This window comes from Lissotriton helveticus, chromosome 4_1, assembly GCF_964261635.1.
Source record: "Lissotriton helveticus chromosome 4_1, aLisHel1.1, whole genome shotgun sequence".
Taxonomy (NCBI): Eukaryota; Metazoa; Chordata; class Amphibia; order Caudata; family Salamandridae; genus Lissotriton; species Lissotriton helveticus.
In genome coordinates, this window is record NC_136063.1 from 472,430,126 (window position 1) to 472,447,055 (window position 16,930).

A 16,930-nucleotide genomic window follows, 5' to 3' on the forward strand; every position below is an offset into this window, starting at 1 on the left:
TTGTTGGTGCAAATTAACAAGGACCCCCTGTTTTGGAATAGGGATTCCAGACGACAGGGAAAAACACTTTGTAAAAACAAATAGCTAGCAACCAGACAGCTGGATAGGAAAATAATTCACTTCATATATAGACTCATCAATATTTTACATAATCACAAAATAGAATTAAAACATTTCTAAACATAATACTAAATTTTAATTAATTATACAGAATTCAATCAAACATACATTTATAAAACACAATAAACAATAAAGGAGGGAGTTAATACACATGTATATAACACAAAAAGAATTTATTGTGTCACAGTAAATAAAACAAGGTGAGTGAAACCCACAATTCATAAAATCTTCCTGTACCAATTTGTATTTAAAATATACAACTAGACAAATGGAATAGACTTTCAACTGTAAATAGCCAAAGTTCCTTCCAAATCCTCAAGTATAGAAAAACACATATTTACAAAAACATAAAACGTGGCAAAACTAATTCTGTTCGACGCGCGTTTCGGCGTTTCCAAAAACGCCTTCTTCAGGAGCCACAAGGTTATACTGTAATGATCTTTAAAAGAGAGGAAGAAAGAAGGAAATATTTTATATTTGCTTTCTATCCATTCTTTAACATTTCATTATCATTATTAAAAAAGACATATGTAAACATTCCCTCCTAATTCACACAGTGTTACACAAATTTCTGTTTTTATATATACATATATTTAAAACCAAGAACCACAAATCACAAATCTCATTTATTCAACCTGTTCCTATATTATACCAGCTGTCTTCCTCATACCACATCGACTAATTTTTTACAAGGGAGAAAATTCTCAATTCTGGATAGACTTCTAGAGCAGTTGATTCGCAATTTTAGAATATGACAATAGAAGGGGAGCAGCCCTGATAATACTCCAAAATACAGCCTAGTGAAAGGCCACAGTTATATTAATGTTTAAAAACAAGGCACTCCCTTACTAATGTTTAATTTATTGCACATTGCAAATGGTAAGTCGTGCTTTAAGTTCTACTTACTTTGAAAGAAAAAGGAACACGACTTCCCGGGGTCAAAGTATTTCGTATTCAAATAAAGCACTCCACTTATGCTCAGACAAGAGATGTCAATTTATGTCTGTAATTATCGAAAAAAGACATGTTATAGCCTATATTTCATTCCCATGGTTGCTAACACCCGCTCACCATCACTGTGACTAGTGGTGAAAGACTTCTAAAACAAGCCTAGGGAAATTTCTTCGTGCATTAGCGCTTTTTATATTTGGATTTAAAAAGGGGGCCTTCCAACTCTGCAATGGAGCCAGAACCCCCCAAGTGGTGAATCATTGTTTTTTAATCTATTGTTTATCAAATTGTAGAAAAATTAGACACATTGTCCAAATCTTACGTAACGTACGATATATTGCCCGTAAATTAGAGATTATAAATGAACTATGAGCTCACCAATAAATTTGTATTTTCCCCGATCCTTTTTCTACCATTAATTCTCCATTCGGTCAGCCGTTTAAAATACTTTCCTATGATATGCACTTCCAAGGCTGTCAATATGAAAGCGGAAAACAAAATAACTACATCTGTTACATCCACTATATGTAATAGTCGCTACATTCAAGATAAATACTAAAATGTCATTTTCACTCACTATAGTTCGAGTTAAAGAATCGTAGTCTCTCTGCGTCAATACTTCCGAGTGCGGAAAGAAAATAGTTCCCACTTTTGAAAACCGGTTCGTGCAGTGTATTCTGGAAGCCGGTATTTCCTAAGAGAGACGTAATACTTAGTTTTAGAAATACGTACACTATTTGCAATACGGGTGCTCAGTTTTATCTAACTTGATGCTTAACATCAAGGGAGCGGCGATCTAAGGGCGCACGTCTTACCTTTACTTGAGCTCCGGCGAGGTAGATCGAGATAGGGTCGCGGACGGGCTGGATGTAGTCGCTGGCGTCTCCCGACCGTTAGAAATCGTATCAACCGTGTGTGACCACGGGATCCTGCTTTTAACCTATTTACCGCTCAGTAGGGCAGATACTTTACACCTGTGACCCAATGAGGTCATAGCATTACGTGGAAATACGCTAGTGCCTTGATCATTTAAAGGCGTATGCACCACACGGCGCAACTGTCGCGAATCCTTTGTATTCCCAAAAAACAAATATCATCTACCTAAAGGGCGATCGTAAGGCATGTGTGTAGTAACCATACGCATACTCCTACAATTATGTCCTATTTAATTATATCATTAGAATGTGGACAAAGGTTAGTGTAATGTCTCAAAGGGCCACGTACATAGTCTTTCAAAATGCACTGCAGATTATTCCTGTGCTCATGATTACAAGCAGAACAATAATGCAGTGCCTTATGTATGTATACATCGTCAATCATAACTTTAAAAGTACATACTTCTAGTCTATTATCGACTACATAATAACATCCTTCTCTGCATGGGAGTATGTACAGCTAATTGCCATTAATGATAGTGAAAAGGAAACATATAGACGGCGCAATAACTCATATTAATCTCTGTTTATCCACATACTATTTATTTGGAGCTGATGTCATCATGTAATTGCGTTTTCCCATGGGATATCGCAATTTAACCCAATCCTATATGTGTCCAAAACAAAAATCCAGAAGACTTCTCTTTTCTTCCTAATGGCGCATCCCCCTTTGCTGTCAGGCGTTCGTATTTTTTCGAGGATGCGCCATTGGAAGTCCTCTGGTTTGTGATTCTTCTCGATGAAATGTTTAACTAGTGGTGCTACCACTTTTTGGGTCCTAATAGCGGACCTATGTTCTGTTATGCGCACCTGAATGGATCTACAGGTTTCACCAACATAACCAAGTCCGCATTTACACTTTATAAAATAGACTACATTTGCAGTCTTGCAGTTCCAGAGATCCTTTGCCCTCACTGTGTATCCATTATGTGTGAATTCTTCACCCTCAATGATGTTGTTGCATGATTTGCACGAGGAGCATTTTACTGTTTCACGAACGGGTAAATTATTCAACAGTGATCTTTGTGTAGAACCATTTTTACACGTATTGGTATTGAATCTGGAATGGACTATCTTATCTTTAAGATTTTTGTTTCTTTTAAATGCAAACAAGGGTTTTGGTAATTTTTTACTTGATGTTGGATTGCAATTCAACAAGTGCCAACTCGCATTAATTATTTGACGGACACGTTCATTCAAAGTGGAGTGAGTGGTGACACATACCAATTGATCTTTAGGCTTGTTTTCTTTAGGTGTTAACAGTGCATCCCGGTCAAAAAACCGGGCTCTCTTGTAAGAAGATCTTATAAGTCTGTGTGGGTATCCCCGTTCGAGGAATTTCTTACGCATAATTTGGGCCTGCTTGTCATAGTCTGCAAGATTGGTACAGTTTCTGCGTACTCGCAGAAACTGTGAGAAAGGGATACTTTCCCGCTGGTTCTTGGGATGAAAACTAGTGAAATGTAACAGCGTGTTACGAGCTGTACCTTTCACAAATAGATCCACCTCTAATTTGTGGTTATTTTCACGTATTAACAGATCCAAAAATTCTACCTGACTCGTACTGTACTGGGCTGTGAATTGTAAGTTCTCATCTGTCAGGTTGATCCATTCTAAGAACTCTAAAAGCGAATCTTTCCCATTGGTCCAGATAAAAAAGATGTCATCTATATATCTGGACCAATGGGAAATGGATTCAAAAAAGGGGGCCACCTCATTGTCAATAAATCGATCTTCAAAAGCAGACATATAGATATTAGCTATTGATGGGGCAACAGAGGCACCCATACTGACTCCTCTGAGTTGGCGATAAATGGAATCGCCAAACTCGATGATATTCTCCATTAGGACGATGTATAAACAGTCAATTACAAAACTTTTTGGACACTCTATGTTGTACTTGTCTATAAACTGATCCGTCGCCCTTATAGCTCCCTCAATAGGGATGTTACTATATAAGGACGTGATGTCCATGGTGACCAAAATATCTCTATTAGGGGTAAAGTCTAGATCTTCTACTATATTGATCATATGTCCAGTGTCCTTGACATATGATTTAATCTTTGAGATATGTGGTCTTAAAAAATAGTCTACAAATTTAGACAGAGCCTCAGTCGGTGTACCAATCGTAGATACGATAGGTCTGTATGGCGGATTAGTTGCACTCTTGTGTATCTTAGGGAGGCCATAGATACAGGCTGTTTTATTGCTATTAGTGTTTAAAAATTCATATTCCTGATCAGTAATATCACCTTTATTTCGTGCTTCCTTAGTTAGAAGCTGGATTTTCTTGACAATGTCCTTTTGGGGATTATTCTGAATTTTTTGATAGGTCGAGTTATCATTCAGCATAGTGGTCATATTACATTCATATTTACAAGAGTCCATTACGACAATGCCACCTCCCTTGTCGCATGCTTTTATAGTCAATTCCTTATTTTCCGTTATTCTTTTCAGGGCTAGTGATTCCTCTCTACTTAGGTTATAAGCCGGTTTAGGAACAAATGTTAGGGATTTTTCCAATTTCTGGAGGACTACCAGTTCAAAAGTGGCCACCTCCGGACCTAATTGTTCTAAGCCTGGACTAAATGGGAAAGGTAATGTTATTTCTCTATGTCTAATATAGTCACCTTCAACAGCTTCCCTTTCTTGGAAGAATTTCCTTAACCTAATTTTTCTGAAAAAGGATATGATGTCTCTATGTAAATCAAATATATTTGCATGAGTCTGAGGGACAAAGGAGAGACCCTTGGCCAACAGGGTTTCACTATGTATGTCAAGTTCTACACTAGACAAATTGAAAATTGGTATCACATTCCCTGACCCCAGTACTGCCTGTTCCGAGTCTCCCTGATAAAATGAGGTTCCTGCTGCGGAAGTTGGTGATGTTGCTGTTGATGGGGATATTGTTGCTGTTGTATCTGTTGCTGTTGGTGGTTCTGATAGTTTCCCCTGTTTTGACCCTGACCTTGAAATCTCACTTTGGGGCGACCTCGTCGAGGCCCCCTGTTGGATAAAAAAGGGCGCTGATACGGGCGGGAACCAGTATAGGAATTAAAACCGCCATCAGGCTCGTATTGATTCCCGTTGGTGCTTTCACCTTCCAAATCTGACGTATCTGTGAAATTATTCACACGTTGCTGCATGTTCCTAGATTCGTCCCTGTAGTGATTTTGTTGGTAAAAATCTTTACCTAGGTAAGGGTATGTTGTTTCTTCCGGATAATACCTTTTATCTTTATTTAGTTTATCGGTTTTTCGTTTATTCAGATAGGAAATAAAGGACTCTAAATCTTTATTACATTCTGTTATTTTTTTCATAGCCTCCTCTACTCCCTCACTTATTTTTAACTTCTCTTCCAGGTCTTCTATTTCAGATTTAATTTCTAAGGCAAGTAGTTTAGATGTCTCAACGATTAGAATCATAAAATCGCGAGAACATCTATTCGCTATGAGGCTCCATTTTTCCAAAAAGGGTCTGTGATGTACAAATAGACCAGGGGTAATGCGGACCCTTAGTCCGTTGGGGATTATGCCTGTTTTCAGATAGGATAACATGAATTCCCCATGGGCCTCCATACGAATCAACTTCTTTTTAAGATCAATCAATTTTCTGCTGTCGTCATTACCTCTAAAATTATAGTTGGTATTATTGGTGGGAGCTGTTATGCCAACTAGGGTAGCGAATTCATCATCCGTAAAGCCAAAAGTTTTAAGATTGGCCATACCTACCACTGAGGTAAAAAATAATAAAAGGGGAATTAGAATAGACCAGGGGTGAAAGATAATAATGAAGTATAATATCAACTGCTCCAGAACCTATATTATAATGATAACAACTAGATATATATCCTTAATGGACATCGAACAGTCCTGCACAGACAAGCTGTGGGATTATTGGTGCAAATTAACAAGGACCCCCTGTTTTGGAATAGGGATTCCAGACGACAGGGAAAAACACTTTGTAAAAACAAATAGCTAGCAACCAGACAGCTGGATAGGAAAATAATTCACTTCATATATAGACTCATCAATATTTTACATAATCACAAAATAGAATTAAAACATTTCTAAACATAATACTAAATTTTAATTAATTATACAGAATTCAATCAAACAAAAATTTATAAAACACAATAAACAATAAAGGAGGGAGTTAATACACATGTATATAACACAAAAAGAATTTATTGTGTCACAGTAAATAAAACAAGGTGAGTGAAACCCACAATTCATAAAATCTTCCTGTACCAATTTGTATTTAAAATATACAACTAGACAAATGGAATAGACTTTCAACTGTAAATAGCCAAAGTTCCTTCCAAATCCTCAAGTATAGAAAAACACATATTTACAAAAACATAAAACGTGGCAAAACTAATTCTGTTCGACGCGCGTTTCGACGTTTCCAAAAACGCCTTCTTCAGGAGCCATAAGGTTATACTGTAATGATCTTTAAAAGAGAGGAAGAAAGAAGGAAATATTTTATATTTGCTTTCTATCCATTCTTTAACATTTCATTATCATTATTAAAAAAGACATATGTAAACATTCCCTCCTAATTCACACATTGTTACACAAATTTCTGTTTTTATATATACATATATTTAAAACCAAGAACCACAAATCACAAATCTCATTTATTCAACCTGTTCCTATATTATACCAGCTGTCTTCCTCATACCACATCGACTAATTTTTTACAAGGGAGAGAATTCTCAATTCTGGATAGACTTCTAGAGCAGTTGATTCGCAATTTTAGAATATGACAATAGAAGGGGAGCAGCCCTGATAATACTCCAAAATACAGCCTAGTGAAAGGCCACAGTTATATTAATGTTTAAAAACAAGGCACTCCCTTACTAATGTTTAATTTATTGCACATTGCAAATGGTAAGTCGTGCTTTAAGTTCTACTTACTTTGAAAGAAAAAGGAACACGACTTCCCGGGGTCAAAGTATTTCGTATTCAAATAAAGCACTCCACTTATGCTCAGACAAGAGATGTCAATTTATGTCTGTAATTATCGAAAAAAGACATGTTATAGCCTATATTTCATTCCCATGGTTGCTAACACCCGCTCACCATCACTGTGACTAGTGGTGAAAGACTTCTAAAACAAGCCTAGGGAAATTTCTTCGTGCATTAGCGCTTTTTATATTTGGATTTAAAAAGGGGGCCTTCCAACTCTGCAATGGAGCCAGAACCCCCCAAGTGGTGAATCATTGTTTTTTAATCTATTGTTTATCAAATTGTAGAAAAATTAGACACATTGTCCAAATCTTACGTAACGTACGATATATTGCCCGTAAATTAGAGATTATAAATGAACTATGAGCTCACCAATAAATTTGTATTTTCCCCGATCCTTTTTCTACCATTAATTCTCCATTCGGTCAGCCGTTTAAAATACTTTCCTATGATATGCACTTCCAAGGCTGTCAATATGAAAGCGGAAAACAAAATAACTACATCTGTTACATCCACTATATGTAATAGTCGCTACATTCAAGATAAATACTAAAATGTCATTTTCACTCACTATAGTTCGAGTTAAAGAATCGTAGTCTCTCTGCGTCAATACTTCCGAGTGCGGAAAGAAAATAGTTCCCACTTTTGAAAACCGGTTCGTGCAGTGTATTCTGGAAGCCGGTATTTCCTAAGAGAGACGTAATACTTAGTTTTAGAAATACGTCCACTATTTGCAATACGGGTGCTCAGTTTTATCTAACTTGATGCTTAACATCAAGGGAGCGGCGATCTAAGGGCGCACGTCTTACCTTTACTCGAGCTCCGGCGAGGTAGATCCAGATAGGGTCGCGGACGGGCTGGATGTAGCCGCTGGCATCTCCCGACCGTTAGAAATCGTATCAACCGTGTGTGACCACGGGATCCTGCTTTTAACCTATTTACCGCTCAGTAGGGCAGATACTTTACACCTGTGACCCAATGAGGTCATAGCATTACGTGGAAATACGCTAGTGCCTTGATCATTTAAAGGCGTATGCACCACACGGCGCAACTGTCGCGAATCCTTTGTATTCCCAAAAACCAAATATCATCTACCTAAAGGGCGATCGTAAGGCATGTGTGTAGTAACCATACGCATACTCCTACAATTATGTCCTATTTAATTATATCATTAGAATGTGGACAAAGGTTAGTGTAATGTCTCAAAGGGCCATGTACATAGTCTTTCAAAATGCACTGCAGATTATTCCTGTGCTCATGATTACAAGCAGAACAATAATGCAGTGCCTTATGTATGTATACATCGTCAATCATAACTTTAAAAGTACATACTTCTAGTCTATTATCGACTACATAATAACATCCTTCTCTGCATGGGAGTATGTACAGCTAATTGCCATTAATGATAGTGAAAAGGAAACATATAGACGGCGCAATAACTCATATTAATCTCTGTTTATCCACATACTATTTATTTGGAGCTGATGTCATCATGTAATTGCGTTTTCCCATGGGATATCGCAATTTAACCCAATCCTATATGTGTCCAAAACAAAAATCCAGAAGACTTCTCTTTTCTTCCTAATGGCGCATCCCCCTTTGCTGTCAGGCGTTCGTATTTTTTCGAGGATGCGCCATTGGAAGTCCTCTGGTTTGTGATTCTTCTCGATGAAATGTTTAACTAGTGGTGCTACCACTTTTTGGGTCCTAATAGCGGACCTATGTTCTGTTATGCGCACCTGAATGGATCTACAGGTTTCACCAACATAACCAACCCTATCTCGATCTACCTCGCCGGAGCTCGAGTAAAGGTAAGACGTGCGCCCTTAGATCGCCGCTCCCTTGATGTTAAGCATCAAGTTAGATAAAACTGAGCACCCGTATTGCAAATAGTGGACGTATTTCTAAAACTAAGTATTATGTCTCTCTTAGGAAATACCGGCTTCCAGAATACACTGCACGAACCGGTTTTCAAAAGTGGGAACTATTTTCTTTCCGCACTCGGAAGTATTGACGCAGAGAGACTACGATTCTTTAACTCGAACTATAGTGAGTGAAAATGACATTTTAGTATTTATCTTGAATGTAGCGACTATTACATATAGTGGATGTAACAGATGTAGTTATTTTGTTTTCCGCTTTCATATTGACAGCCTTGGAAGTGCATATCATAGGAAAGTATTTTAAACGGCTGACCGAATGGAGAATTAATGGTAGAAAAAGGATCGGGGAAAATACAAATTTATTGGTGAGCTCATAGTTCATTTATAATCTCTAATTTACGGGCAATATATCGTACGTTACGTAAGATTTGGACAATGTGTCTAATTTTTCTACAATTTGATAAACAATAGATTAAAAAACAATGATTCACCACTTGGGGGGTTCTGGCTCCATTGCAGAGTTGGAAGGCCCCCTTTTTAAATCCAAATATAAAAAGCGCTAATGCACGAAGAAATTTCCCTAGGCTTGTTTTAGAAGTCTTTCACCACTAGTCACAGTGATGGTGAGCGGGTGTTAGCAACCATGGGAATGAAATATAGGCTATAACATGTCTTTTTTCGATAATTACAGACATAAATTGACATCTCTTGTCTGAGCATAAGTGGAGTGCTTTATTTGAATACGAAATACTTTGACCCCGGGAAGTCGTGTTCCTTTTTCTTTCAAAGTAAGTAGAACTTAAAGCACGACTTACCATTTGCAATGTGCAATAAATTAAACATTAGTAAGGGAGTGCCTTGTTTTTAAACATTAATATAACTGTGGCCTTTCACTAGGCTGTATTTTGGAGTATTATCAGGGCTGCTCCCCTTCTATTGTCATATTCTAAAATTGCGAATCAACTGCTCTAGAAGTCTATCCAGAATTGAGAATTTTCTCCCTTGTAAAAAATTAGTCGATGTGGTATGAGGAAGACAGCTGGTATAATATAGGAACAGGTTGAATAAATGAGATTTGTGATTTGTGGTTCTTGGTTTTAAATATATGTATATATAAAAACAGAAATTTGTGTAACAATGTGTGAATTAGGAGGGAATGTTTACATATGTCTTTTTTAATAATGATAATGAAATGTTAAAGAATGGATAGAAAGCAAATATAAAATAAATCCTTCTTTCTTCCTCTCTTTTAAAGATCATTACAGTATAACCTTGTGGCTCCTGAAGAAGGCGTTTTTGGAAACGCCGAAACGCGCGTCGAACAGAATTAGTTTTGCCACGTTTTATGTTTTTGTAAATATGTGTTTTTCTATCCTTGAGGATTTGGAAGAAACTTTGGCTATTTACAGTTGAAAGTCTATTCCATTTGTCTAGTTGTATATTTTAAATACAAATTGGTACAGGAAGATTTTATGAATTGTGGGTTTCACTCACCTTGTTTTATTTACTGTGACACAATAAATTCTTTTTGTGTTATATACATGTGTATTAACTCCCTCCTTTATTGTTTATTGTGTTTTATAAATTTATGTTTGATTGAATTCTGTATAATTAATAAAAATTTAGTATTATGTTTAGAAATGTTTTAATTCTATTTTGTGATTATGTAAAATATTGATGAGTCTATATATGTAATGAATTATTTTCCTATCCAGCTGTCTGGTTGCTAGCTATTTGTTTTTACAAAGAGCCGACCCCAACAATGCCATGACTACCCAGCTCCCCTGGAAACCGCGGCACCCTCAGCACAGCACCCAGTAACCTCGGCCCAAAAGAACCGGTGTTCAGATGTCAGCTCGGATATCTCTTTGCTGCTCACCTTCGCTGGGCTGAACTGCTCGCCAAACTCTCCCTCACTCTCTCTGCTACTCTCTGCTTGACACAACCCGGAACCGAAAGTCAGTGTGCCTCAATTGGGGAGTAATTATTAAATAACCACCACCATTGGTCATATGGACCTTTGTTCGTAGACAAAGAGGAATGGGAAGAAAGAATAATTTACATCAAACTTCATAAACAGCAAAATATATTTAGGGATTCACAATATTCAATAACAATTATTTAAGGGAGTTCAAGGCTTTTGGTATGAATCCACTAAGATTAAACTGTTCTATTTAACAAATATTCATAATTTAATGTAAAACAACAGCAACAAGCAGTGGATCAAACTGGTGCTACACTCGCAACTGATATCTCCCTAAAGCAAAATTATTGAGTCAAGCAATTTGAATATGACCATGTGCATACCCATTGTAGATGGAACAATAAAGAGAAGAATTTCAACTACTTCGGGAACATTGTGAATATACTTGGATTTAGAATTAGGAATGTTCATAATTTAGTGATTATTATTACAAACTAGGCATCCATGACTAGGCACTTAAATGGCTCATCTCATTTTTAACGGATCGCACCTTCCAAGTTTTCTCCCACTCAGCCTGCTCTGACACCTATGTCTTCAAACATGGTGGACCACAGAGCTCCATACTTAGTCCTCTACTGTTTAACCTGTATATGAGCCCTCTGGCTAAGGTGGTTGAAGACGCCGGGCTATTGATGTACTCATATGCAGATGATTCTCAATTGATTTTTTCCCTTTCATCTGAGAACACTGCCACCTCCTCCACACTTAAGGAAGGTCTTATTAAAATAGCAGGATGGATGCAAGACAACTTTCTCAAATTAAACGGTGAAAAAACCGAGGTCATCATTTTTGGTGAAAACAAGCTTTTGTGGGGCCCTAACCATTGGCCCCTAGAAATGGGCACACTTCCCGCCCCAGTTTCACAAGCGCGCAATCTTGGCATCATTATTGATGACTCCCTCAATTTGCACCAGCAGGTGGTAAAAACCTCGGCCACGTGTTTTGCCATCCTTAAATGGCTAAAAAAGATCTGTTGCATGTTGCCTGATTCTACTAAGAAAACAGTAGTTAATGCCTTAATTACTTTCAGGCTTGACTATGGCAATGTGCTCTATTTGGGCGCAAATAAAGCATCAATACGCAAATTACTGGTCATTCAAAATTCAGCTGCTAGGTTACCATGCAAAATCCCTAGTTCTACTCCAACTATCCGATATCTTCGGGACCTCCATTGGTTGATGGTCGATTGCCGAATCAAATTTAAAACACTTTGTTTCATGCACAAAATCCACGCAGGTACGGCCCCTAAATACCTTCAACCGCTTGTCCACCCTTACCACCCTGCCCGCACCCTCCGCTCCTCCACATCTAAAAAGTTTGTCATCCCCAAGATCAAGATCACACGTATGGGTGGCAGGTCCTTTTCCTACCTGGGGCCCTCGCTATGGAATTCCCTGCCTTTTACAGTACGTAATGAGGTGAATTGTATGAGCTTTCGTAAAACCTTAAAAACCCTGTTATTCAACATGTAGCAACATTGCCCTCCTAGCCTTACTTACATTGCTCCATTTTCTCGCGCGGGAAACCCTTTGTGGGTAGCTGCTGTGCACTATAAATGTAATAAATAAATATAAATACATTCAAATAATCCATTAATTGTTATTTCAAAACAAGGTAAAATACCAAGTTAGTCAATGTTACAAATAAAATAGGTATAATAAAGCAAGTGTGTTCCAAAAATAATTTCCCTAATCTAGATTAAGAATGAAATGTCAGTTTCGTCAATAAGCATGGAAATATGTCAGCTGAGAAACACAAATAAAGACCTTTGTTGAGAGAATGAAATGCATCTAAGCATTAAGCCTTTGCTTTTATTCAATAAAGAGGTTTTTAAAGCTGGAAAGTATTCTAAGGTATAAATCAGCAAATATCTCTAAAAAATGAGAAGACCTCAAAGAGAATCTCTTCTGAAGAGAGGTAATCCTAAGAATCTCACCAAGAGAGTTCCAAGTGTTCTAACCTAGACTAGGAACACACACTAATATACATTTGCAAAAAAATGTGGGGCTTATTTACAAGCCACTTGCGCTGCCGGTACAGCACGTTCTCCCATATTAAAAATGATGCACCGGCGGCACAAGGAGCTTGTATATAAGTCCATAGTTGGTTATAGCTGATGCATTCCACCTACTCAGCTCCAAATGGATTTCAGCAAACCCTGAGAGCAGGTAAACTCCCTAGCTTCTCATGTCTTCACAATAAACCATAGAACCAAATCTTTGAAAAGATACTTCATTCACACCCAGAAGTTCAAACAGTTCTTTTCAAGGGTCATACTTCTTGCCATCTCCTCTCCTCCCAGCGCCAACGTCACTATCAGTTGTCCAATACATAACTATTAGACCTGGCATTTTTAGTGTGGGTTTCCCCTAACTTTTTGCCTTCAGGCCTCCTGTATTTGCTGACTTCGTTTTTGCTGGCCTTAGGACTCTGGACACTTTACCACTGCTAACCAGGGCTGAAGTGCATTTGCTCACTCCTTAAAATATGGTAAAATTGGATTATACTGAATTGGCATATTTAATTGACTGATAAGTTCTTCATAAAGATGTAGTACAAGTGCCCAGGGCCTGTAAAGTAAGTGCTACACGTGGGCCTGCAGTACTGATTGTGCCACCTACTTAACCACCTGCTCCTCACTTGTCCTTCTTCATAAAAAAAAACACTACGTTGTACATCTTGCGAGTGCGCATGCGCACATGCAAGACTTTCAATAAGGAAATGAGGTGCAGGAAGGTGACCGGCCAGGCAGGGGAGGCAGCAGAAACACCGGTAAGTTCCTTCTTTTATCATTTTTAAAGAATTTGGGAGGGGGGAGGGAGCTGGGAGGGAGCAGAGTGGAGCGAAGCAGAGCTCAAGTGAGTTTCTTCAAACTCTGTGGATCTACACGTGGAGGCACTACTCCAGCTCTGCCGACTCTTAGTCAGTATAAACAGATACATTTAGGGGCAGAATGACTAATATTAATGCATTTTTTTGTTTAAATGTACAAAAGTTTCTACCTAGTGAGGCAGTGGGTGTGATACTGCAGCGTCAAGTTTGGGCTGCTGCAAGTCAGCAATGTCATGGCTCCTCTGAAAGCCAAGTATTTTCCATTGATTAAATACCCTTTAGCTCATGCACAAGTCCCTTGCTATTCAGACTGCTGCATAAGCAAAGTTTTTAAAACGTATTAATCATTCAGATAGCTTCAGACTACCACCTTGAACCTGTTTCCAATTCAGTCTACCGAATTTAACCTGTTTGTTGGAAGATCATTTCACACCCAAGGTTTCCCATAATGGAGCTCACCTCCAGTAGATCTGAAACTGGACACCTTACCCCTATAGCGGGTCACTTGCTTATGTAGGCTGGAACCCATGTCATTCCTTTTAACAAAGGGTGAGTCATTATCCTGGTTATCAATGTCATAGTACGAACATGAGCAATTACCATGCAGTCCTCCTAACTATGCTACTTGATTGATAGTGTTGCATTTTGTGCCAGGATCCCTTCTGAGTGCCCTGAGTGGCTTGACAATTATGTGTAGCATTTACAAAACCCCTAAATAAATAACCCTGAATAAATAGGGTCTTAAGTGGATCTGTGGACCATAGATGAGTGTCAGTGCATTTTTTATATTGCTGCGAGTAAGTGCAACCCAATAATCTCTTGTGAGCATGAGTATAGATTATAAATGAAGGTTAGAGGCTAGCAAGGGAATACATCATGAAAAGTATTGAAAAGTAATTTACAACACTTATCTGTCCTAAAAGTGACAGCAGAATATACATCGCGCAAAAGTTAATTAATATAATGAAAGAATCAATCCAAAAGAAAGGGTGCACACAGATATCGAATAGATTCTTGTATTTAGGGGAACCAATCACAAAAGAGATTCCACACCAACATTAACCTACCTTGTCTGATAAATTAGAGTATCAAAATGCAAAACGGAGATTTATGTCCGTAAAAGACCACTCTGGTTAAAGTTAATATCATGACCCCATCAAGTTCAAACAACAGATTGGTGAGGATCTAGTAGATTTACGTGGGAAAAGTTGGACTTGGCTTGGACGTTTCAGTCTCTTATGTATGTAATCCACGACACCATCCTCTGGACTACCATAATAAATTGGAATTATAAAGATGACCCCTTATGTATTACTATAAGTACTAGACAAAACCCTCATACTATTCAATAAAATTAAGTATGTCCATGCTCAGAAATGGATCTGATAACGAGTGGCAGAAACATTGATCCCTGGTTGAGAGAAATGCAAAGGGACAATAAAGAATGAATCAGCAAGCCTGAATCCTATGAGTCAATATTTTCATACATTTATTTATTGTTTTTCAGTACATGGGGTGCCCATTTTGCAGGTGGCTTCAATGTGGAATGGTAGATGGTTAAAGAAAATGCTCCAGTGGCTTTTACCTGATTCACACTTTGTTCCATGTTTCTCTGTTGCTCTTGGTTTCTTTATTCTTTCGCTTCTCTAGAATATGTGCTGTCTTCACTTAGGAGATGGGGATAGGATTCCCAGCACCAGTGTAATTACTCACACATAGTTCTCTGCCTACATATGTGCTCTTCACCCAAGATTATTTCTATAAAATATATATCATATAAGTACCCCTTGTTCTGTCAGCTATCTTAACCATTCAGATTTTTCTTGAACTTAGCTCTGTTTGCTTCTCTGCTCCACATCAATTTCCTAAATCCTGCTTTCTTTGCATTTTGGATTCTTTCAATCCAAGTTCTTTTTATGCTGAACCTGTTTCTGAATTATGTGCTGGTGCTAGAACTCCTTCTGTTCCTAAAATCCTGTGCCGAATGCCAGTTCATTATTCAATGTACATTAGATATTCAGTCACGGTGTCTTATATTTCAGATTTCTTTGACATTTCTGCATATTTCCTTCCATGCTCTGGTTGCTTTTCTGCCATTTCCAATCTTCCTAAGATTCGCTTTCTTTGCTAGCGTGTTACATTTTGTCTTCCTGCCCTTTCAGAATTGTGTTACTCTTGTCCCTTTTCTTGCTTGCCAGAGTCCAGATATTTTTCTTAGCCCTGTTCCTGCATGATTGTCTCCTTCTCTGACAATTTGTCCTCCCTTGCATTTTTGTTTAAAACATGCTATGCTGAACAAAGTGGATGATGTATGCTTCCTATGTCCTATGACTCAGTGACCCTATGATGATGGCAGGGCCCACAGAGCTTTTCAAATGAAAGAAGCCTATGGGTCTCTAGTAATAAGCAATCACAATTCTCATCCTTAAAAAGAAGTGAGAAACACTGGAAAGACCTCTATTTCCTGGTTAGACATAAACAGGTTTGGACCTTATTCATTTAGTTTTTTTAAATTCTGAAATAGAACTAGTTCATTTTTAGCATTTCTAAATGCTTCGCTTTCAAAGTCGAGTATATTTCAGTTAAATTAAGTTCGAACCACAAACAGCCAATCACTTCCCTTTCCATAACTGTAAGGTAGCTTGACATAAAAGCATTCAGGCTTAACTTAGAGGCAATGTGTAAAGTATTTATTCCGCACTCAAACAGTAACAAAGTCCAAGCACAATACGAGAAAATCTTCCACCAATTTAGCAAAACAGAGTAACATTTAAGAAAATATTTGATGCTAAAGTGACAAAAATGCAATCAGTAGAACCAGAGTCATGAATTTTTCAATTTTAAAGTGAAAAATAGCGCCTGATAGATCAAAGCACCAATCCAGGATTTGTAGTTGCGTGAGAAAGGGGCAAAGTTGAAAGTTAGGGCTAACCCTGATGGAGTGGGGTTGCATATACATGAGGTTGATTGAGCCCTAGCTCCACTTATCTTTGGACTTTGAAGAAAAATGTCTCTGAAGGGTTAGTTCAGCAGAGCAAGGCAGCAGGCAGTGTCTGAGGAGGAGGTGCCGTCTTTGGGGAGCCGTTGGATGGAGTGGTGGTAGTAAAGATTCCTATATTCAGACTTAGTCTTTTTTAAAAGTCAAAAATCTGCAGCTGGACAAATTTGTAAAGTGTAGCCAATGAGGACACCAGGAGACTGGATATTCTTCCCATGACAAGTCGCTGAACAGGATTTGCGGCTGTGGAGAAGAGT